Source organism: Phoenix dactylifera, unplaced genomic scaffold (genome assembly GCF_009389715.1).
Source record: "Phoenix dactylifera cultivar Barhee BC4 unplaced genomic scaffold, palm_55x_up_171113_PBpolish2nd_filt_p 000623F, whole genome shotgun sequence".
Classification (NCBI taxonomy): domain Eukaryota; kingdom Viridiplantae; phylum Streptophyta; class Magnoliopsida; order Arecales; family Arecaceae; genus Phoenix; species Phoenix dactylifera.
The window spans coordinates 6,876-32,929 of record NW_024068017.1 but is presented as its reverse complement, the minus strand read 5'-3'; the positions used below and the strand labels follow the sequence as shown (position 1 = coordinate 32,929).

The window sequence follows — 26,054 nt, the reverse complement described above, 5'->3', positions numbered from 1 at the left end:
TTTGTGATTCCTTTAGGTGCTGAAAAGTATCGTCAAAAATAAGAATGTTTTGGAAGGTCATAAGCATTTGGACAATATTATTCTCACCTCAATAACAGCAAATAATAGCAAAAAGAATCGATTGTGACGCCAGTTAAGAAGCAGTACATTAGCAACAAGTATGAAACAATTACTGCTTTAAATAATGGCTGCAAGGCAGGCCGCCAAGGTGCCCACTTTAACATTTCACATCATATATGAGCAGGGTCGGCGGAACTGTCTTGAACCGGACGGTTCTGGCCATCCCAAGCCGTACCGGTGGCTGACCGGTACGGTTCCGGCAACGAAAACAAAACTCGTTGCCGGAGTCGGAGAAGGAGAAGGAAAGAGAGAGCTAGCGAGGGAGGGAGAGGGTGAAACGCCGGCGGAGTGCCGACGGAGGCCGGCCTCGGCCGCGAGAAGCGAAGCCGCAGCCGCTGCCCCTGTTTCAAACAAAATAAGGTTCAGCCGCGGCCTTAAAAAATTCGCAATTTTAAGTGAAGTCAGCAAATCAATTGCCGACTTCACTTAAAAAACGATTTGCCTACTTCACTTAAAAAAAAACGCGAAATTTTTTTAGCCGCGGCCTCCGCCAGCTCTCCGCCGGTCTCCTCCAGCCCTCCTCCGGCCCTCCCTCCCCCGCTCGCTCTTTCTCTTTCCTCTCTCCACGGTCCCTCTCTCCGTACAGGCCCGGCACGGCCCGTACCGAATCGTCCCGCCGGAAAACCGGTACGGTGTCCGGTACCAGTTCCTCCGACCTTACATATAAGTATAGAGGATGAGATTGATTTATAAATCCATATTACATTTTTGCCAAGTTAATACTTGCTATTGAATTAGTGCATCTTATTTGACATTTTATGTTTCACTTACTAGATTATTACTACTTTTACGTTTATCCTTATATCTATCATGTTGTATAATTCATTACTTTTGGGCCCCCTTGATCTCTAGCAAGCCTAGGTGGCTGCCTTGGGCCTAGGCACTCAGTGGTCGCCTGGCCGTGCATCTGCTGCAATTTTCAAACAAATGAAAATAATGACAGTATCACTGGGTTTCAAACATATCATTATCACTAAGCAATTAAAACAAGGCAGAGGCTCTGTTGATCTAATTAGCATACCGTATTTCCAATAAATGCTGGAGCATCAGGTGGCTGAATAAAGAACTGGTAAGCATTTTGGCCTTCAACCTGCTGACAAGGTGCAAATAATTGAGTTCTTAGCCCATCAGCAGATAGCATAACGAAAATATTTAAACAGGAGCTGCATGAGGGGGACCATACCTGTAAACAAGCTAATAGTGAAACAGGATCAATGCTAGTATCAGTAACATATCTACTACACCTTGCAAGTACAACCTAGAGAAATATTCAGTAAATTACTATGGAAATGTAAAGAATTAGCAATAAATGTGGTAATTGATTTTGGAAGCCCCATTAACAAGCAGTTACCAAGAAGAAATTTGCCAAACTTAATCGCATACAAGAGAATATCTAATGATGATATTGTCCAGTAAGTTACCAACATAAAGAAAACCATGATAAAACTTTGAAGAGGAAAACCTTAAAGCAGTTGTTTCCTATGTTGTCTTAAGATAACTAGATAATAGATATAATTCTAGGGTGTTCTATTTCATAGAAAGACAACAATAAGTACCTTCACCAGTTCCGAATTTCTTCCTTTTATGATCTGCAGGGCTTTCTTAACAGAAATATCCCAAGATGTTCTTGTCGGAACATGATTAAAGCCAATAATGGCTGTTCTTGGGACCAGCTTCCTTAATCCACCGAAACAGGGGGTGATCTGCATAACTATTGGTAGGTTAAAAGGCATAGCCAAATTTCTTCTGCAACAGATAAGGAGACTCAAAAAGAGCTCCACAAGGGAACATTCATTACGCAAATATATACCTGGTGCATTGTAGCTTGAACCCCATTAATTGCTTTTTTCCATGTCCAAAGAAGAGTGTTGTCCCATGCAATATTCAGAGCAAGCATTGAACTTTCTTCAAGCTCATTAAACTCAACCTGTCATTCAATTTCTTCGATAGCAAGTGGTTAAGTACTAACAAGCAGGTTGTGGGCACACATCTATATGTATGCTATCTAACAGTGATGACTTTAAAGTAGATATTCAATTGGAGGCACTTAGAGTGAGAAAAGGAAAGGTACAACATACTGCGGAACAATAAAGTAAAATGAAACCGAAATTCTTCCATTCAGGAGAAACATTTGTTCTCGCATCAAAACGAATACCACCATATGCACGAATCGAAGGACAATCCTTTGAGAGGAATCTTCATAAAATAAGGTGAAGGACAATGTATTAGGAACAGACATAAAAATTATTCAAGACATCCACAAACTTATGGGCATAATACCCGCGTATAGCATGATATAACCGGCATCTTGCTTTGTTTCTAAGAGATTAATAGTCATATCCCTCATCACCGAAGTAAGGTGTATCCAGCTCCATAACCAAAATCATGAGCTTAGTAACTTCTCCATTCACTCTTTAAAGGCATGAGGATCGGTCATACTCCTTCCATATAGGCAATCTGACAAATACCTTATGCTATGTATACACTGAATCTGAGAGGAACAGCCTTCAACCAATGCAAACAGTTCCATTTTCAGTACCCGAGGGCCATATGATCATATCCGCACAATGCTGAGCAGTGAGCACTGTTTTGATATTGACACCTTCACTTATAAAAGAAATAAAAAAATAACAGAATTTATCTTCAGACATCTATTTGAGTTGATTTCTTCTATCCGGCCAACTCACATGTATGTTGTTACAGGTTCTTCGAGACAAGGAGAGCACAATTTTACAAGAAAGAATAACAAGATGCTAGCGATAGTGTGTCAAAAAAATCAAATAGCTTGTCTGTTTTACTAAGTTTAGCTCACTAGATTATTGAATCATAAGTGAAAAGAATAAAAATTTTGTTACGAACTGAAAGGAATGTTGCTTGTATTCTGATGGAACAGTGGCATCTACAATCCATGCTTCATTTATTGGGTAATTCCTTCCTTTTGGGGGCAGTCAATAGTATATGTTCCATAGATTAGTGCTATAACCCAACCAACATATCTAAACTTATATTCAACACCTGGCTTCTTGAGGATGAGACTTAAACAAATTATGTAAGGAAGCCAAACCAAAATATCAATTTGTTTCGAGATTACCTAAATCCTTGCAGGTCCCAACCACTTAAAGAGCTAATAATGCATGTGCAGAACTTGAATAAAGAGAAAGAAATCTTTCACGGAATTCATACCATTGACACATGCTCTTCTTGTTTAGGCATATCTCAGTAAAATCCTTTTACAGCGGAAGAACTCCTATTGATTAGGTTTGATATGTCAAGAAGAAGCTAAAAGCAGGATCAAAGATAGCGAAGGAAAGAAAAGATCGTGAATCAAGAATTTGCAACAAAATGGAAAATTCCGTGGATCGTGATTCCAAAAGCAAAACATGTAGCGGTTGATTGACGATTGTGAGACAAAATAGATAGATCCAAGAACGATACCTTTTGATGCAGCGCCAGTCGTCCAAGGAGAAAGGATTGGAACCTTGAAAGAAGACCGCGGATCCCACACCTGCGACGCTGACGATGTCCTCGTCCTCCGAGCTTGGGAGCCGCCCTCCATTGCTGTCCCCAAAGGACAAGGGCAAGGAGACGCTCGGGTGAGATTTGGCGGAGAAGTAGCAGCGAGGGAGAGGGTGCTGCGCGTGGAGCCAAACGATGCCATCCGCCCTCTGCCGAATTGGGACCTACATTATATTAACAGAGAAGAAGCGATCAAGAACGACGTCCAAAGACCTAAGAGAATTTGGAAGGCAAGGGCAAGGAGTGGAGTAATAACCCGTAGAACCAGAAAAGAAACCCTAGCCGCCGGCGAAGGACGGGAGAACCGACCACCTGGCCGACCGCCCCTCCTCTCCTCTCTCTCGTCTTCCTCTCCCTCTGTGAGCGTAGGTGTGGGTGTGTGTAACGAGGGGAAACAGAGCATGGGCTGTTCATTTCGTTGCCTATACGCGAGAAGCTGACGCTGACAGAATGGAATGAAGTGGACGTGTCGATCAAGCATCCGCGCCATGAGTGCGCCACTGATCTTCTTCTTTAGGATTTTTGCATGGTATTTTCTAAATATCAATTTTGCATAAATATTTTTTAAAATTATATTATACTATTTATACCATCGTAAAACTCATTATTGTATAAATATCTCTAATATAACAGATGTTCTAACGGTATTTAAAAAATCATATTTATATAATTAAAAATAAAATAAAAATTAAAATGACGTTATTATCCTTACTCTTTCCTTCCCATCCCATCCAGTGCCTTACTCTCCCCCCCCCTGCCTTACTCTTCCCTCCCCTTTCCACCCCATTGTGCCTTACTCTCCCCTCCCCCCCTAATCCACCCCCGCCCCCTCCCCTCTCCGGTGCCCGGCTTCCTCCCGACCCCCTGCGTATCGGGATCCCGATCGCGGGTGTTCCACACAACTGTTCTTGTGCCAGAAAAGAAGAAGAATCTCTTTCGATGTGCATACAATATGCATGGGATTAGCCGCTTCAATGGGATCTTTCATTCTGGTCGGAGGAGAAATTACCAAACATCTAGCATTTCCTCTCCACAGCTGTGCTCTGCTTCAGAATCTCTTAGGCCCAGAAGAGAGAGAGAGAGAGAGAGAGGACTGTTGGTTTGAGTTGGAAAGAAGGTGGCTTGTCTAAGGACCAGAAATGATGTCGAGTAGCTTGTTAGCCTAGCTGCACAAATATAATTGATAAATTAAATATTTCTAATATTCAAAAATAGTAAATAAGAAGAATAAACTAGTAAATAATTAACTTGATAATATAATAATAAAATAAAAAAAGAGATAAAAGATGGCATGTGGATCGAAGCATGCTGATGCGTTGTCCCAAGAAAGTTTATGCCCCCCACACATGGGTCTGCTGGCACAGATCTCCTACAGATACGACGACCCAATACAGAATCACGTATTCCCCGTCAGTGCGCCTCCAGGGAAGAAAGAAGAGCACGTTCACGCTTGCAAATAGCTCAAAAGAAACTTAGAAAAATTATGAGGAGAAGAAAATTTTTCTTTATTTCTTTTCTCCCCAATGATCCCTAGAGCCATTTTTATCTAGACTCTCGGAATAGGAAGAAGAGAAAATTTTGATTGTCTTTGAAATGATCCCTAGAGCCCTTTATATAAGCTCAAGCGCGTCAAAAGAAGCAAACTCTCCTCCTGCAGATTCTTGTGCTCCTTTGATCATACGGCTTATTGCATCTTGGCTATCCATGCTTCCTTCCTTCTTCGAGGGGCCTTTCCATGCTTGCTCTTACGCTGAATGCATAACACTTGTCATGGTTTGCTTTCTTTGGAAATTTTTCCATATTTGCTCCCTTGCTTGTGCAGGACGTTTGCCACTTGGCCGTTGACCAATTTGGTTTTAAAATATTTAATTTAATTCAACAATCCTCCACATAAATTAAATATTCAAAAAAATAAAATTAAAAAAAAATGTTGAGTATCTTATATTATGTAATAGGTGTAGGTACCTTTCGGTTTGAACCTTCACTTAGTAACAATTGATTACCTCTGTGGAGCCAAGGTGGACTATGCCTTGAACTTTGGTCCATGATTTAGATTTCATCAACAGCATACATAATATAGCGTGAACATGCTCGAAGCGGATTTGCGCTTTACGGCCATGCGCAGGTATCTCTTCATGTGTGTTATTAGGGAACAGCCTACTTCCCACAATCGCGGCCTCACGACTACACGCATATAGGTGAATCCTAAAAAGGGTACGAGCAAGTAGGTACCATGCCTCATGGGTCTCGGATTCATTAAGAGTAAAAATTCAACCTAACCCTTGCTTTTTATTAGCACTGTTGCCCTAGGGATGGGAAAAACAAATAGTGCTCCTCATTAGTCACCTATCTAGCTTGTTTCACCCATTGAATCTTTTTAGATTGGGTTACCACCGTGGTGACTTTACTTATGGGCTTAGTCCCATCCCTCTCGACAACTCTAGAACCACTGTTCTTGACAATCCTTTGATAAGCTGATCAGCTAGATTCCTTTCGGATCTTACAAAATTTAGTGTAATCAAGTTATTCTTTAATATGTATCTCAATGATTTATGGCGCACTTTCAAGTGCCTATTTATTTTCACATTTGCATTTTCTTGATTGCATTTATCTATAACAGATCTGCAGTCACAATGAATAGATATAAAAGGTAATGGTGAAGTCACAAGAGATAAATCTATTAGTAGATCTCTAAGCCACTCAGCCTCAATGCTAGTGGTATCTAGGGCAATCATTTCAGATTCCATGATGCTTCTAGCCACTACAGTTTGTTTGGTAAACTTCCATGATACAGCTGCACCTCCTAAAAGAAAGACAAAACCAGTGGTAGATTTGGTGTCAACTATATCACTGATCCAGTTAGCATCACTATAGCCTTCCAGAACAGCAGAATAACCACAATAATGTAATCCTAGAGATATAGTATCCTTAAGGTATCTGAGAATTTTTTCTAGAGCAGTCCAATAATCATTATTAGGAGTGTGAGTATATCTACTCAGTCGGTTCACAGAGTATGCAATATCATGCCTGGTATAATTTGCAAGAAATCCTAAAGAATAAATGATCAGGGCATACAAGCTTTGATTAACTAGATCACCTAAGTTCTTCTTTAGATGAAGAGATAGATTATAGGGAGTAGATACAGGATGACAATCAGAGTAGTGAAATTTTTTAAGAATCTTCTCCACATAGTGGCTTTAGGACAAAGTTATTCTATCTTCATTCCTCATGATTTTAGTATTAAGGATTAGGTCTGCTTGTCCTAAATCTTTCATGTCAAATTTTAGAGATAAAAAATTATTTTACTTCATTAATAATTTTTAAGTCTGTTCCAAAAATTAGGATATCATCTACATATAGACATAAGATTATGATTTTGTTATTCTTCTTTTTATAATATACACATTCATCTGTGTTATTAATTTTAAATTTATTAGTTAGGATTATTTCATCAAATTTAAGATGTCATTATTTGGGGGCTTATTTTAGACCATAAAGAGATCTAATCAACCTACATACCTTTTTCTCTTGACCTGGGATAATGAAACCTTCGGGTTGGTTCATGTAGATCTCTTCATCTAGGTCCCCATTCAAGAAAGCAGTTTTAACATCCATTTGATGTATAATCAGCTTATGAATGGAAGCCAAGGCAACAAAGATCCTAATGGTAGTGATTCTAGCTACAGGGGCATTAACATCGAAGAAGTCAATCCCAGATTTTTGAGTAAAATCTTTGGCTACTAACCTAGCTTTATATTTGTCTAAAGTTCCATCTGGCCTAAGTTTCTTCTTAAAGATCCATTTACACCCTATAGGTTTACTTCCTGACGGTAGATCTGCCAATTCCCAAGTGTGGTTTTGAATTATAGATTGCATTTCATTATCTATTGCTTCTTTCCAGAAGGGGGCATCTAAAGATTTCAAGGCATCATCTAAAGAAGTAAGAGAGTCTTCTATTAGGAATGCGTAGTAATCTTCTCCAAAGTTCTTTTCAACTCTAGTTCTTTTACTTCTTCTAGGTTCAATTTCTTCTTCTTCTTCCTCTCTAAATCTGGTTCCGCTAGAACTAGTCCATAAATTATTATTGGTATTTATTTGATCATTTATCCTTATTTTAAAGGGAAATATACTTTCAAAGTAGATTGCATCTCTTGCTTCCATTATGATATTGTTATTTAATTTCATTTATTTGAGAGTTAAATTCTAAAAATCTATTAGCATTACTCTCAATTTCATATCCTATAAATATTGCATCTACTATTTTGGGTTCAATTTTTTTTTTCTTTTATTTTCTAAAATTTTTACTTTAGCTAAGCACCCCCACACTTTTAAGTATTTTAAGTTAGATTTTCTATGTTTTCAGATTTCATATGGAGTTTTATCATTATGTTTAAATGAAATTCTATTTAAGATATAAGATGTAGTTACTAGTGCTTCCCCCCAAAGATTTTCTGGTGCATCTAAAGTAATTAGCATAGAGTTAACCATATCCATTAAGGTTCTATTCTTTCTTTTAGCTACTCCATTAGATTGGGGTGAATAAGGAGTTGTCACTTCATGAATTATCCCATGTTCTTCACAAAACTGGGTCAGCTCAAATGAGGTATATTCACCTCCTCTATCAGACCTTAAGATTTTAATCTTTTTATCTAGTTGGTTTTCAGCCTCAGCTTTATAGATTTTAAATTTATTTAAGACCTCATTTTTAGTTTTGATAAGATAGAGGTGGACAGTATCTAGAAAGGTCATCTATGAAAGTTACAAAATATTTGTTTCCACCCCTTAAGGTTCTTCCTGAGTCACATACATCACTATGTATGAGTTCAAGGAGATCAGAATCTCTACTTACAGAGTGAAAGGGTCTTTTAGATAATTTGGCCTCTACACATATTTCACATTTATCATTATTCTTAAGTTCTGATTTTGGGATTAAATTCAAGTGCATTAATCTTTTAATTGAACTATAGTTTACATGTCCCAGCCTACTATACCAGACAACAGGAGAGTCAATATGAAGAACAATAGAATTTTCATTCATAGATGGAATAATTACATTAAGTTTAAAACAACCCATCGCAAAGAAAACCTTTTCCGATGAAAGAGACACCATGGGTTACTACAACTTTATTTGATTCAAAAACAATTCGGTATCCTTGCTGAACAAGCAAGGATCCACTAACTAGATTTCTATGGATGTCTGGAACATGGTGCATGTCTTGCAGAGTGAGGATTTTCCCAGAGGTAAGTGTCAGATCCACTCGTCCCACTCCAAGCACGCGCGCCACAGCATTATTTACCTATGGTCACAGTTTCTCTACGTGAGATCTGATAAGATGAAAACGAGGAGCGATCAAAACAAACATGTATACTAGCTCTGGTATCAATCCATCAGTCCAGTGCTAATTGTGTCATGTTAACTTCAGGTATGAAGGAAACAGACCTGATAGCAGTCTCAGAGGAGTCAGCCCCACAGGTCACCACGTTGGCCTGGGCGCCAAAAGTAACAGGACCCTTACTTCTAGGTTGACGAGGAGTAGTGATTCTTATAGAAGCATTGGTTGGCCATATGGTTAGTTCGACCACACACAAAACAGCAACAAACAGATTCTCCTTCTTTCTCTTTCTTCTGGTTCTGAGAGAAGTTGGGTCTTTTGTTGTTGGGGCTGAAAGGAGTTTCTATGGTTGAATGATTTCTTCTTGAAGGACTTGTTGTGGTTGGGACGGAAAGAACGATTTTGATTTTTGGATTTGGGCTTGGATTCAACATTGTTGACTTTGGGCAAAGGATTGGAGGAGTGAGATTTTTCTCTAAGGCGATGTTGTTCTTCAATCCTAATAGAATTTAGGACTTGGGTTAGAGACAGATCACCTTGGGAGTGGCTCAAAATCTTGGCAAAGTCTGACCAGGTAGAGGAAAGTTTGTCCATAATACAGGTAACTTGGAAAGACTCATCTAGGTGGGTTTCATTTGCCTTGAAGTTAAAGAATCAAGGTTTCATATTCATGGATTTGATCATTCATAGGTTTGAAATCAACAAATTTAAACTTGCTAAAGGCAGAGGCTTTGAATCTCTTTACCCCGGCATCATCAAGTCCATATTTATTTTTTAGGGGTATCCCAGAGATCCTCGGCACTCTTAGCTACATAATAAATATCATAAAGCCTATCAAAAAGGGCTCCTAGGATTCTATGAAGACAGTGGTAGTTGGTTTCTTTTAGAGTCCTAGTGGAGGAGGCACCAATAGTTTGAGAAGACGAAGGAGCAGGGTTTGGATTGTTGCGGAGTACGAGGTCGTGAAGCAGATGGGTTAGACCCCACTAATGGCCGAGATCAAGCCTAGGGTGGCGAGCCAAAACCGCATTTGATTTTGCCACCTTCTAAAGTTTTGACCATTAAACTTTTCAGGTTTAGCACTAAAATTTTCAGATGTATGGGAAGCCATTAATTTGTAGCTTAACACAGTTTTGACACTTGTGGAAATGAGAAGGTTTATGTCAAATTATTGCACTGATATCTAATTTGAACTTAGATGTCTAGTTGAAAAATCCAAAGAATAACAGCCAGATCAGCTCCAGATCGGTGGTGGAGCACTTGGCTCACTTAAGTACCAGCCTTTCTTAGGCACGTATGCCTTTTTGACAAGCTTTTTTTAGACACCGTTATTCAATAGATCATTTCACTAGATATCGTTCAATTTCATCCTAAGTGCAATATTAAGCTAGCTCCTATGAATTAACCAATTTTCGAATTTTCATTTGAATGGAATCTGAAAATTACTCCGTGAGGAGTCCAAATGGAGGTATTAATAAACCTCTTGGAGGTTAGGCAATCTAATATTTTGCTTGGAAAATTAAGTACTAAAGTAAAGCTAGCATAAATGTGTAACAGCTAAAAAATAACAATTTTCAATTATGCAGCAAAATATATAATAATGTTGCAATTTAAAATCTAGTGCTAACAGTATATAAACTTTTCTGGAATGTTAGCCTAGATGCACAAATATAATTGATAAATTAAATATTTTTAATATTCAAAAACAGTAAATAAGAAGAATAAACTAGCAAATAATTAACTTGACAATATAATAATAAAATAAAGAAAGAGATAGAAGATGGCCTGTGGATCGAAGCATGCTGATGCGTTGTCCTAGAAAAGTTTATGTCCCCCACGCACGGGTCTGCTGGCACAAATCTCCTAGAGATACTACGACCCAATACAGAACCACGTCTTCCCCGTCAGTGCGCCTCCAGGGAAGAAACAAGAGCACGTTCACGCTTGTAGATAGCTCAAAAGAAACTTAGAAAAATTATGAGGAGAAGAAAATTTTTCTTTATTTCTTTTCTCCCCAATGATCCCTAGAGCCCTTTTTGTTGCCCAAGGTGACAAGCCAAGAGGGAGGGTGAATTGGTTTTTCTAAATTTTTCAATCCCTTAATTAAATCAATTGATGAGTGAGTGGTTTAGTTAATATTAATTGAGTGTGCGTAGTGAAGTTAGAACAATACACAATACTAACACACAAGAAGTATAGTGGTTCGGTGCTCTCCTAAGCAGCTACGTCCACTCCCCAAGCGTCCCCCTGTGAATTCACTATAATTTCGCGGATTACAATTGGATTGTTTTTCGGGCTCACTATCCAAAAATCTTTACACTTTGATTTTTCGGGATCACCAAAAAACCTATGTTGGTTTTGCGGGCTAACCAACTGTTGGGAACCCGCCCATGCCGCTGATATTTCAAAACAAAAATCAGATGGCAGCGGAAAGGGGGCATATGCGGGATCAACGTTCATCGCATGAACGTTGTTTCGAGACCTTTCGTAATTAGGTAAGAATTAAAACTTTTAAAACCATTAGGAAGATCAGATCTTCACCTTGCGCGGGTAGATGATCACCGCAAATCTGAATTCGTGGTTTTCGGAAGAGGGTTCGCTTGAAGCCGTTCAAACGTCCGGCCTCTATGGGTATCCACACGAAGTAGAGGACCGATCAAATCTTTCTTGTCTTCCCGGGGTGCTAGCTCCCTTGCAAAGACTTCTTTTGATGGCTGATCTCCTCTCTTTCAATCAACTCTTGATTGCACTTGAGAGGAGGAAGAAGAAGGATGAAGAAGAGGAAGAAGATCAAAGCCCTTCGCAGCCTTCTTCTTTTCTCATGCGTTGAAGCCAAGAGGAGGAAGAAGGGATGTCGCCAAGGTCTTCTTTCCCTTGCACCTTGCTTGCGGTTGAACCAAGGGAGGAGAGGGGAGGGTGCAGCAGCAAGAGGAGGGCTTCAAGTGCATTAGGGCGCCGACCCCTTGCCTCCTCTTATATAGCCATCTAGGGCTCCTACAATCTAGGAGCCCTAGAGTTAATTCCATAAGAAGGGGGCGCCGGCCCCTCTCTTCATGCCGCACACAAGGAGAGGAGGAGGGGCGTGATCCCTCCTTCTTGTGATGCCCTAATCCTCCTCTAAGGAGGATTAGGTGTCCCTCTTATGGCTAAGTCCTAATCCTATTAGGCTTTAACCAAATCATGAATCAATTGGGTTCAATCCATGCTAGTCCTAATCCTATTAGAACTTGAATGAACCATGACTCAATTGAACTCTTCAATCCTAATCCAATTAGGAGTCATGTTGATTCATTAGATTAATAATTAATTTAGACTTAAGAAATCCTAATCCAATTAGGATGTATTTAATTTTAGTCCTAATCCAATTAGGACTCTATTTGAATCCGAAGTCCTAATCCAATTAGGATTTCTAGGAATCCTACTCCAAGTAGGAATCCAATTTTAATTCAAAATTCCTAATCTCATTAGGGTTGTAGGAATCCTATTCCAAGTAGGAATCCCAGTCCTACTCCAACTAGGATTCCCAGTCCTAATCCAATTAGGACTCTAGGAATCCTACCCGAAGTAGGATTTGTGTTTAAGTCCAATTAATTAATTCCCTTTGTTCCTTCTTCAACCGAATATCAATCGAATTGATTACTCGTGATTCATAATCACTATTCAACCATTGGATCGGTCAATACTTCTAGTGTGTGTGACCCCATAGGTTCTACTCTGACTGGTAGTGAGATATATTATGATCTCTATCATAATATCATTGAAAACTCCTTTCAATGGGTTGGAACGATTCCAACTCAACTCATTAGGGTTTATCGATCATCAAGATAATCCCTATGAGTCCCACCATCCACCAGTGACACCTAGCAGCATGTAGTGGCTACCCAGTAGAATAGAAAGATGAACCTCTAGGTGCAGTTAACATGTGATACAGTCCTACTATCGTGGATCCCCACAGGATGGAGGTCATGGACAACTCATCAAACCCCATCGTCTGTCATATGTCAAGATTTATTCGACTTGAGTTCGATAGTGGAAAACTCTTTTTCTACTTTATATTACTGCCCTGGCCAAGGTCTTAGAACTCAGTCTAACAAATCACATAGGATCACTCCTCTTCTATCAAGGTCGATAGATTCCTTATAGGTGCATACCCTACTCCTACAGTGAACTTACTGCAGCCAATCTACACTGCATAGACCCATATGGCTAGAGACCATGTATGTGTGCAGTCAAACTACAATAACCTCACTGTGAGTAGCCGAAGCATCGCAGGTCAAAGGACCAGTCACACTACTGCAACATCAAGCAAGTCACTGACGAGTGGATAGACATCCAAGTGACTTCTTGTCTTGGTCACGCTCAGTACCCTTGTTCTCTAACAAGCACCTGCACTATCACTTCAGTGTCCCTACACTGTGGACTCAAGTCTCGTCCATCCAGAAGGAAAGTGATCTGTGCACTGATCGGATCGATCACCGTCCTTGTGATGATCCATTGATCAGGAGCATTTAGAAATTAATCACCAATGATACATGGCTCAAATTCTCAACTCTTGAGAATATGTATCATCATCTTATTAATTTCTTGGACGATTCATAGACACATAAATAATATGAATGAAAAGATGCCTTTTATTTATTCAATAATAAACAGTCAAGTACAAAATTATGTCCCTAGAATCAACAATGTGTCAGCCAAATTGGCTTCTAGGGCATACATCTAACACCAACAATCTACACCATTGGTTTTACGGGCTCACCAACAAACCTTACAAAGTAATTAAGAAAAAAGAGTTTGAAACTCCTAGAAGAGCAAATATAACAATTTTACACTAATAGAAGAGATAAGAAAATAGTTATGGATGCTCTTCTCTTCTTTGCCAAGGTTACTTCACTTCACAATGGTTTGGTGGAGCTATTGAATGCACACTCAGATTACTCAACCACCTCCTTTTTGAGACTTAAATGGAGAACCTTGATGAAGGATGCTAGGGCTTGCTTTGACTTGAATGAACTATTGATTTCTTGGCAAAAAAGATACTTTCTCTGATGAATAGTGTCACTTTAAATACTTGCCCACCTCTATTGGTCACTCCCTATTGGTTAGATTTGAAAAACTAGCCGTTACTAGCCGTTGGGAGGTCAAAAAGCACTTATGCAGAACTAGCCGTTATGCTCTTGCCCGTGCTGGGGTCGACCCAAACTTTCCTGAGGTCGACTCAACTTGCTGTTCATCAGACTTGGGGTCGACTCAACTTCCTCTAGGGTCGACCCAACTTTCTATGGGGTCGACCCCTGCTACAGTGGGGTCGGCCTTCTCAGAAACCATAGAACTTTGTATTTTCGGCTATTTTCACTGGGGTCAACTCAAGCTTTCTTGGGGTCGACCCGTGCTACAGTGGGGTCGACTCAAGTTCCATTGGGGTCGACCCTCTCAGGGATTCCAGAGACATGGTTTTTGAACACATATCCTTAGGGTCGACTCATGTTCAGTTGGGGTCGACTCCATTGGGGTCGACTCAAGTGTTCCTGGGGTCGGCTCAAGGAATCTTGGGGTCGACCCTCTCAGTGAATTCCAAAGAGTTGTTTTCTTGAGGCTTCAAACTGGGGTCGGCTCAAGGTTCTTTGGGGTCGGCTCCTCACCTGGGGTCGGCTCAAAGATACATAGGGTCGACTCCACTTACTGTTCATCTGTGCCATTTTTGCAGAGGTATGCTAGATAGTTCCAAGGTGTGCAAGGATCGACTCCACTTAAGCTGGGGTCGACTCAATCCACACTTTCCTGCATCTTAAGGTTAGACTAATTCATATAAATCAATGAAACATATTTCAAGCAATTTTGAATGCATGCCACAATAGAACTACATACCCTTAACAATGAAAATTACTGTTTTGCCCTTAAGAGTATATTTAATTTGAAACTTTGCTGAATTAGAATTAAGAGTTCTCTATCACTTTTCTACTACAAATTTTATCTCGTTGTTAATCATTGAAAGACGTCTTGATTTCATTCTCTTAATATATCATGAATGTATCGAGGGTGTCGTATTCATTAGTGATGTATCACGTTAAACTGAATTATTAATTTGATATTCCCTCAATGGTTGTATTAATCATCGAAATAACACTATCATCCTCAATCTCTTCCTTTTTGATAATTACAAAACATTGAGCACGAGCAAATTGACACTTATAGTGAATTTAGGAGTTTTGATTTAGAAAGAGCTTAAGTTGCTGAATTTTAGCTTTTCAAATTTAAAAGTGAAAGCTTCCCCTCTTTAATCGAAATATTGTCAATTTGAGCTTTTGATTTTCTCCTCCTTTCTTTTGTATTTTATTAAAGATGAAACTTCAAGAATTTGAGATAAAGCAAGAATTTCATATTATGTATCGAAGCATGAGGAGTATGTGCCAAATTCAGAAATTTTGATTGAAAATTCAGACTTTCTTATTTTGAAAATTTTTATTATTACATATTGCTCCCCCTTAAGTGAATATAATCTCTTTCTTTAATTTTCAAACTTATTTCTTCCCCTATATCGCAATTCCCCCCCTATATCGCAACTTCTTTCTTTTCTTACTTCTCCCTCTTTTTGTTATCATCAAAAGAATGTATAACAATAGATAAGTAGAAGCAATAAATGATAAAATCCAAATTCTATTGATCAAAATGAAACATTGTAGTATACTAATGCCAAAAGTACAATGTTCTTCAATTAAGGTGTAAAGTACATCAACAAAGTAAAATGCATATGAGAACTAGATAAATCCTAGGCACTAATCATGATGGACTCCTGTAGTGCTATCATCGGGCCTAGGGGGAATCTAATGGCTGTGATCTAGTCCTCATCCTCCTAGCATAAGTGGTGAGGGGAGGTTTGGCCTGATGGGACTGAGTCTGTCATGGACCTCTGTGAGCTGGGTGACTCTGTGCCAAAATCTCTGACTCAGCTACTCGGGGCATATATGGACTATGAGCCTCTCTCTCTCTCTAATGCTGTCACCTGATCTCTGAGGCTTCTAATCTCAGCAGTCATACTGTCCATCCTGCTCATCATGCCATCAGAGAGAGTCCTCACCCGAGCTGACATAAGCTCAGTCATCCTACTCCAAAACTTCTCTGTACATCCCGTAGGTGTGGATGACGAAGGTCCAGCCTCTGAAGGTGCTGTAGGATGATCCGCAGGTATCTCAGGCTCAGGGATAGAGTCTCCAATATCTGGTGCATCACCCTCTGGTGCATGTACCCCTGCACCTCCACGCACCCACTGACCATCCACCTTCTCATGCGCACTAGAGACCGTGCAGTGTAGGTGTCGATAAATAGCAAATGCCTAGATATCTCTCCCTCCACATATATGTCATGCTGCCTGAATATCAGGGTGAGTATCATACCATAGGGCAAGGAGACTCTCGATTTGCATATGGCCTCTCGCATCTGCCTAATCATCATAGCTGGAAGATTCAAGAAAATACCCTGAATGACATGCTCCATAATAGCCAAGTCATGCTCAGATACATGATCAAATCTTCCACTCTTCGGAAACAATATCCGACCTATGAAGTTATACAATAACCTCATCTCAGCTGATAGAGAGCTAGCTATTAAATTTTCTGAATAGTCAAAGTCATCTCTCTCAAAAATTATCTGTAAAGCCCTCAACTTGTTCTCTGGTTTTTCTGGTATGGCTCCTTCACAGGGGAGATCAAGCAACTCACTTAGGCTTTCCTCTGAAACATGAACTTGTACTCCTCGGACCTCAGACACAAGCCCTCCCGGACCGACTTTTAGAAATGCATAGAACTCACGAACTAAGCCCGAGTAGGTCACCAAATCTAGGAAGCAAAGATACTCCCATTCTTGCCTTCGAATCCAACCACCCAACCGGAACCCTTCTTGATCCAAAAATTCGGAATGGATCCGTCTACCCATGGTTACCGGTCTCCCTGCATATTTAGCAAGTTGAACTCAGGAGAAGGAGGTGGAGGAGGCTCCACACGTGTCTCACCTCGTGAAGAAACTGTAGAAGACTCTCTAGCACGCCCTTCTACAATGGTTGGCCGTGAAACCCTCCTGGATCTCTGGCAACAGCTTGCTTGGATCCCATTTTTACCAAACCCTCACTTAGGTCTTGATCCAACGGCTTGGAGAAGCAATCTACTACTGTTTGGAGTTGATTGGAAGGGATTGGAGAGTGGAAAATAGGATTTTAAGAAGAAGACAAAAGAATAGAATGCCCTAAAATAGCTCACGGGTCTCCTTTAAAAACGGGGTCCCGCTGTTGGGTCGACCCCAGATTTTTCTTGGGTCGACTTAAGGAGGGGTCGACCCCATTCTAGCTCGGGTCGGCCCTAGTTCAGGCCAAATTTTTTTTTTTTTAATTCCTCCTTCTTTCTGATCCTTACCAAATCTTTATGGGACATTGATATATGAGTAAGGAATCTATAAATAAATGATTTTACTAATGTTTCATGGAATTTTCAAAATGGAAGGAGAGTATCATGAGACAACTTGTTCCTTTCAATTGGTTTTTTCTTTTTTTTAATCAAAGGGATCACATATGCCTAGTTTTCTTCTAAGCATGCAGAATCTATCTTCACTTAAAGGTTTTGTGAATATGTCAGCTAATTGTTTCTCGGTACATATATGCTCAATACATACATTCCCATTTTGCACATGATCTCTAATAAAATGATACCTTATTTCAATATGCTTGGCCTTAGAGTACTGAACCGGATTTTTGGTAAGGTTAATGGCACTAGTGTTATCACACTTTATAGGAATGTTGTCTAGTTTGATTCCATAGTCCTCTAGTTGTTACTTGAGCCATAGTACTTGAGCACAACAACTCCCGGCAGCTATGTATTCGGCCTCAACCGTTGACAATGCTACTGAATTCTGCTTTTTGCTAAACCATGATACTAAGTTATTCCCTAAAAATTGACATGTTCCACTAGTGCTCTTCCTATCTAATTTGCATCCAGCAAAATTTGCATCAGAATATGTAAGCAATTCTAGACAAGAGTCTCTAGAGTACCATAATCCTATGTTTGTGGTTCCACTCAGATATCTAAGGATTCTTTTGACAGCACTTAGATGTGACTCCTTAGGATCTGATTGGTATCTAGCACATATTCCCACACTAAATACTATGTCAGACCTACTAGCAGTGAGGTAAAGCAAAGATCCAATTAAGCCTCTATAGAGCTTCATATTTACACTTTTTCCTTTTTCATCTTTGTCTAGTTTACTAGTAGGGTTCATTGGGGTGCCTATTCCCTTGTGATTTTCATTTCCAAACTTCTTTAGTATTTTCTTTGTGTACTTAGTTTGATGAATAAAGATGCCTTCCTTAGTTTGCTTGATTTGTAATCCGAGAAAGAAATTTAGTTCCCCCATCATACTCATCTCGAATTCTCCTTGCATTAATTCTGCAAATTCTTTGCAAAGAAGATCATTAGTGGCACCGAAAATTATGTCATCTACATATATTTGTACTACTAGCAGATTTTTATCTTTTCTCTTGAGAAAAAGTGTTTTATCTACATTTCCTCTACTAAAATCATTATTTAACAGAAATTTACTTAGTCGATCATACTATGCCCTAGGTGCTTGTTTCAATCCATATAGTGCCTTATGTAATCTAAATACGTGATCAAAAAATTCATGATTCTTAAAATCAGGGGGTTGCTCTACATATACTTCTTCTTCTATATAACCATTTAAGAAGGCACTTTTTACATCCATTTGATATAATTTGAAATCCATGAAGCATGCAAAAGCTAGAAGTAATCTAATAGCTTCTAATCTAGCCATGGGAGCAAATGTTTTTTTCAAAATCTATCCCTTCTTCTTGATTGTATCCCTTAGCTACAAGTCTAGCTTTATTTCTTATAACTACCCTATTTTCATCTAATTTATTTCTAAAATCCATTTTGTTCCAATTACAGAATTATGCTTTGGTCTCTCAGTTAATGTCCATACATTGCTTCTTTTAAATTGATTTAATTCTTCTTGCATAGCATTAATCCAATTTATGTCATTCTCAGCTTCTTCATAAGTTTTAGGTTCTATTTGTGAAACAAAGGCAAGATAGTTATTTAAATTTCTAAGAGAGGATCGAGTTCTTATCCCTTGAGATGGATCCCCAATAATTAAATCTTTGGGGTGTCCATGTGCGTACCTCCATTTCTTTGGCAAGTCTTGAGATTGTGGTGGCACACGATCATCTTCCTTTTTTTGATTTGGCATGTCATTAAGATTCAATTTTTCAAACTCAATAATTTCTGCATCATCATCAAAAGTACTTTCTCTTCTAGGAGACTCACTAGCAGACTCATTAAAAATAATATTAATAGACTCTTCAACTACAAGAGTTTTTTTGTTGAATACTCTGTATGCCCTGCTAGAAGTAGAGTATCCTAAGAAGATACCTTCATCTGACTTGGCATCAAATTTACTTAGATCCTCCTTGCCATTGTTTAAAATAAAACATCTACACCCAAATACTCTAAAATATTTAGCAGTTGGTTTCTTATTCTTCCAAAGTTCATAAAGAGTTTTCTTTGTTATAGGACATATTAAAACACGATTTAAAATATGGCTAATGTTTATGGCTTCAGCCCAAAAGTACTTTGGAAGATTTGACTCACACAACATCGTGCGTGCCATTCTACCAATGTCCTATTTTCTTTCAACAACCCCATTTTATTGAGGCATTCTACATGCTGAAAATTGATGAGAAATACCATTTTCATTACAGAATTCTTCAAAGTGTTGATTTTCAAATTCAGTTCCATGATCACTTCGAATTGCAATTAAGGTGAGCTTCTTTTCAGTTATGATATTTTTATAATATTTCAAGAATGCTGAAAATGCTTCATTCTTATGTGCAAGAAATGAAACCCATATATATCTTGAGAAATCATCTACTATAACTAGTCCATACTTTTTTTCTCCTAGACTTGTAGTTCTAGTAGGCCCAAATAGATCCATGTGTATGAGTTCAAAAGGCCTAGTGGTTGATACTACATTCTTTAATTTGAAAGATGATTTTGTTTGCTTTCCTAATGACCATGGTCCACAGATTTTATCTTTTTCAAAAATCAATTTTGGTACATCTTTTATCAAATCCTTTTTCACTAGTTTTGATATTAAGTCCATACTAGCATGTCCTAGTCTACAGTGCCAAAACCAACTTGTTTCACTTTTCCTTTCTTCATTAGTGATTAAGTATAATCCATTTTTCTTGCCTAAGTCATGAAGATCTACCATATAAATATTTTCATGCCTATGTCCCATAAGTACAATGCTATTATCTTTAGGATTTGTGATTATGCATACTGAGGCTTCAAATATGACTTTAAGACCTTTATCACAAAAATTGACTTATGCTAAGTAAGTTATGTTTCAGACCATTAACTAATAAAATATTTTCTATAAAAGTGGATGGAGTATTATAAATTTTATCCTTTCCAATAATAAGTCATTTTCCATTGTCTCTATAGGTTACCACTCCACCCTCCTTAGATTCTAAAGTGAAAAATTGTTCTATGTCACCTGTTATGTGTCTTGAACAGCCGCTATCTAGATACCATCATCTGTCCCTCTTTTTAGCTGTAAGACACTCCTACAATCAAAATCAAGAATGTACTTTAGGTACCCAAACTATGTTGGGTCCTTTAGGGTTAGTACCTAATGTTCCTTTTGGAACCCAAATTTTTTTAGATTTTAGCTTACTCTTTTCACTCAATTTGTTATAATTGAACTTTCTAAAATTACATTTATATGCTTTGTGTCCTACTTTATTGCAATAATGACAAGTTATATTTTTATTTTTGGCTTTCACAAATATGTTCTTTAAGTATTTTTGCTTTCTATTTGTTTTTATCCTAACCCTGCTTTATCATATACAGCTTTTTGACTATCAAGAATCATATTTAATTTAGTTGAGCTAAGTGTAAACTTGTCCACTAAGGATTTGTATTTTTCTGCTTCTTCTTTTAGCTTGAAATTTTCAGTAATTAGACTTTTAGTTTCATTAGTGAACTTCCTACTTAATGTTTCATAGTCATTAGATAGTTTCAGCTTTTCTTTGATAAGAGATTGATTTTCATCTTTTAGAACTTTATTTTTATTGATTAGTTTCTTGTGTTCTTCCATGAGTTCTAAAAATGCATCATGTAATTCTTCTACCGTAAAATCACATTCAAGTTCAGAATCTACCTCATCGTCATTGGCCATGTAGCAGATTTGGGCTGTCTCTTGTTGATCTTCCTCTTCCGAGCTTGACTCCTCACTTTCACTCCATTCAGCCATGAGGTTCCTCTTTTTAAGCTTTCTTGCCATCCATTTCAATTCTAGGCAATCTATCTTGAAATGCACGGGCTTGTTATACTCATAGCAAATTGGTATTTCTTTTTCTTTTTCTTTGTCCTTTCATTTTTCCTTGCTCGAGCTACCTTTAAGGAAGGGCTTCCTTTTATGAAATTTCTTCTTCTCTCTCATAAATTTTCTGAATTTTCTTGCGAGCATAGCCATTCCTTCTTCATCATATTCTTCCTCATCATCAGACTCCTCTGATTCAATTTTCTGTTTTGGAGTCGTAGACTTCAAGGCAATGGTCTTCTTTTTCTTGACCTCCTCTTCTGAGTTTTGCTTCATGGTCAACTCATGGGTCATGAGTGATCCTAGAAGTTCTTCCAATTGTAGTATATTGAGGTCCTTTGCTTCTTGAATTGTAGTTACCTTGGCCTCCCAAACTCTTGGTAGTGACCTGAGAATTTTTCGCACTAGTTCAGAGTTAGTATAAGACTTTCCTAAACTCTTTAGTCCATTTATGATTTCTGTGAATCGAGTGAACATTTCAGTTATGGACTCTTTGGATTCCATTTTAAACAATTCATACCTATGTACTAATATATTTATTTTTGACTCTTTAACCTGATTAGTTCCTACATGTGTGACCTCTAGTTTATCCCAAATTTTTTTCGCGGAGATGCATGTAGATATTCTATTAAATTTACTTACATCTAGTGAGCAGTAAAGTACATTAAATACTTTAGCATTTAATTGTGCTAGTCTTCTATCACTCTCATTCCAATCCATTTCTGGTTTAGGAATGATTGTGCCCTCTATACTAATTGTGATTGTGTGTGGTCCTCTAGTTATGATATTCCACAAGTCATAATCTAGAGCTTGAATGAATATCCTCATCCTAGCTTTCCAATATGTGTAATTAGTATCATTAAACAGAGGAGTTCTATTTGTGAATTGCCCCTCGCTCATAGAACATCCTACTTGGGTTTCATGATCTTTGACTCTTGATCGTGAGATCAACAAATACTATGAGAGCACCTAGCTCTGATACTACTTGTTGCCCAAGGTGACAAGCCAAGAGGGGGGGGGGGGGGTGAATTGATTTTTCTAAATTTTTCAATCCCTTAATTAAATCAATTGATGAGTGAGTGGTTTAGTTAATATTAATTGAGTGTATGTAGTGAAGTTAGAACAATACACAATACAAACACATAAGAAGTATAGTGGTTCGGTGCTCTCCTAAGTACCTACATCCACTCCCCAAACGTTTTCTTGGGAATTCACTATAATCCCGCGGATTACAGTTGGATTGTTTTCCTGGCTCACAATCCAAAAACCTTTACATTTTGGTTTTTCAGGATCACCAAAAATCTATGTTGGTTTTGCGGGCTCACCAACAACTTACACCGTTGGTTTTACGGGCTCACCAATAAACCTTACAAAGTAATTAAGAAAAAAGAGTTTGAAACTCCTAGAAGAACAAATATAACAATTTTACACTAATAGAAGAGATGAGAAAATAGTTATCGCTTTGAGGATGCTCTTCTCTTCTTTGCCAAGGTTACTTCACTTCACAATGGTTTGGTGGAGCTGTTGAATGCACATCCAGATTGCTCAACCACCTCCTTTTTGAGACTTAAATGGAGAACCTTGATGAAGGATGCTGAGCTTGCATTGACTTGAATGAACTATTGATTTCTTGGCAAACGATACTTCTTCTGATGAATAGTATCACTTCAAATACTTGCCCACCTCTATTGGTCACTCCCTATTGGTTAGATTTGAAAAACTAGCCGTTATTAGCTGTTAGGAGGTCAAAAAGCACTTCTGCAGAACTAGCCGTTATGCCATTGCCCGTGCTAGGGTCGACTCAAACTTTTCTAGGGTCGACTCAACTTACTGTTCATCAGACTTGGGGTCGACTCAACTTCCTCTAGGATCGACCCAACTTTCTATGGGGTCGATCCCTGCTACAGTGGGGTCGGCCTTCTCAGGAACCACAGAACCTTGTATTTTCGGCTGTTTTCACTGGGGTCGACTCAAGCTTTCTTGGGGTCGACCCGTGCTATAGTGGGGTCGACTCAAGTTCCATTGGGGTCGACCCTCTCAGGGTTCCAGAGACATGGTTTTGAACACATATCCTTAGGGTCGACTTATGTTCAGTTGGGGTCGGCTCCATTGGGGTTGACTCAAGTATTCCTAGGGTCGGCTCCAGCTGGGGTCGGCTCAAGGAATCTTGGGGTCGACCCTCTTAGTGAATTCCAGAGAGTTGTTTTCTTGAGGCTTCAAACTGGGGTCGGCTCAAGGTTCTTTGGGATCGGCTCCTCACCTGGGATCGGCTCAAAGATACATGGGGTCGACTCCACTTACTGTTCATCTATGCCATTTTTGCAGGGGTGTGCCAGATGGTTCCAAGATGTGCCAGGGTCGACTCCACTTAAGCTAGGGTCAACTCAATCCACACTTTTCTGCATCTTAAGGTTAGACTAATTCATATAATCAATGAAACATATTTTAAGCAATTTTGAATGCATGCCACGATAGAGCTACATACCCTTAACAATAAAAATTACTGTTTTGCCCTTAAGAGTATATTTCACTTGAAACTTTGCTGAATTAGAATTAAGAGTTCTCTATCACTTTTCTACTACAAATTTTATCTCATTGTTAATCATTGGAAGACGTCTTGATCTCATTCTCTTAATATATCATGAATGTATCGAGGGTGTCGTATTCATTAGTGATATATCACGTTAAACTGAATCATTAATTTGATATTCCCTCAATGGTTGTATTAATCATCGAAATAATACTATCATCCTCACTTTTTATCTAGACTCTTGGAATTGGAAGAAGAGAAAATTTTGATTGTCTTTGAAATGATCCCTAGAGCCCTTATATAAGCTCAGGCCCGTCAAAAGAAGCAAACTCTCCTCCTGCAGATTGATGACGTGTCTTCTTGTGCTTTTTTGATCATGCGGCTTATTGCATCTTGGCCGTCCATGCTTTCTTCCTTCTTCAAGGGGTCTTTCCATGCTTGCTCTTGCGCTAGATGCATGACACTTGTCATGGTTTGCTTTCTTTGGAAATTTTTTCATGTTTGCTCCCTTGCTTGTGCAGGATGCTTGCCACTTGGTCGTTGACCAATTTGGTTTTAAAATATTTAATTTAATTCAACATAGGTGGCTTTAACAGCACTGAGTTGGTGGTAATGGAAACAGAAAAAGAGAAACAAAATCAGGATAAAGGCTGCACAACGCCACCTAAAATCCAGCAAAAGATCAGAGAAATGAGTTCGCTTTGTGATAACAAGCAAGAGAGTCTCTACTTTTTTTTTTTGTGTGTGGGTGGTGGTACTATTGGTCGTTTTAAAGTGAATTTATGGCGGGTTTTTAAGGCAGACAGGAAGGAGATATGGGTGTCTTAGGAGATTGTTAGCTTGCTCCCATGGCCTTATTATTCTCTAAAGGGATGGGAAATGCCAGCCAGTGAGGAGGAAAAGCCCTAAGGGGAGTAGGGCTCAAGTGTGGAAGGATAGCAACAAGCATAGGTTCACAGAATCCAAAGGAACCTCGGCCCTTCAGGATTCTCTCCGATCTATTACACTGTTGATACCTCTGGTGTCTCGGTGCTGTTTTTTTTTTTTCTTTTTCCTTCTGTTTTTTAATTTTTGTTTCTTTTAACTTTTGAAGGGAGAAAGTGATGGAACGCTCAACTAAATATGTGTCATGTGCCAATTTTCTACAATGGAATTGGATTTTGGAAGAAGGTGTGGCTTGTAAACAGACTCAGTTAGTAGGTAATGGGTCACCTATTCTGACTGGAGGTCAATTGCAAGTCTTTCGGAGTCTTGGATTGCCCAGCACCTCATAATTATGATATGATTAATTAAATTTATCCAAATTTTTATCCAAAAGCATGGTAAAATTTTTATTTACTTATATATTTTTATAAAAAAAATTATTTGCACGTCTACCTATTAAGAATATTTTAATTATTTTAATTTAAAATCGTTAATTTTTTAATGGCGTAAGATGGTATTACGAAGGTATACATACAAATATTAATTTTGAAAAGGTATTCACGTAAAATTCTATATTTAGAAAGGTATCTATGAAAAAAAAAAACTTTTTTTTATTTTCCGAAGCCTGGACTGATGGATCCTGGCCATCCAAAAAAAGGGATAAGGTACTCCGAGAGAGAGAGAGAGAGAGAGTTTTGCCGCATACCTGGAGGCGGATGATGCCGGAGGTGGAGGGAGGCGGGTCCGCAACCACCAAAGCGGAAATCGCCGACTTGAGCTCCGACACCGCCGACTCGGGAGCGGAGACCGCGGGGAGAGTCCTCGTCTCGCAGATGCCCACCGGCACCACCATTCCTCCCCTTCCGCACCCGTTCATGGACAGACTGCACGGGCGATACCTCTGCCCACCCTCGCTCTATTAATTAAAAAAGGATGCAAAAGGAAAGAAAGCAAACACGCAAATTGGAGTTTTAGATAAACCAAGCCTTACGTGTCGAGCCGGAGGAACGGCTTGCCGGCAAAGGGAGGAGGACTCCGGAATTGGCAAACTTCCGGTGGAGTGAGCAGCCATTGTCATGGAGATTCCTCTCAAAAAAATAAAAAAATAAAAGAAAAACGAAAAGAAAAAACGATGAAGGTGCGGAAGAGCTCGAGAGCGTGGGCCGAGTGCTTCACACACGCCAGTACACTATTTCAAGTGTTAAACATTAAAAAAATACTTATTTAATATATTTTTCAAATAT

At 38.8% G+C, this 26,054-nt stretch overlaps 1 pseudogene; it reads right to left on the bottom strand.

Annotated features, from left to right (window-relative positions):
* Positions 1 to 1,047: 1,047 nt before the first annotated feature.
* Positions 1,048 to 26,051, bottom strand: LOC120106761 (annotated as a pseudogene).
* Between the last annotated feature and the right edge of the window lie 3 nt (positions 26,052 to 26,054).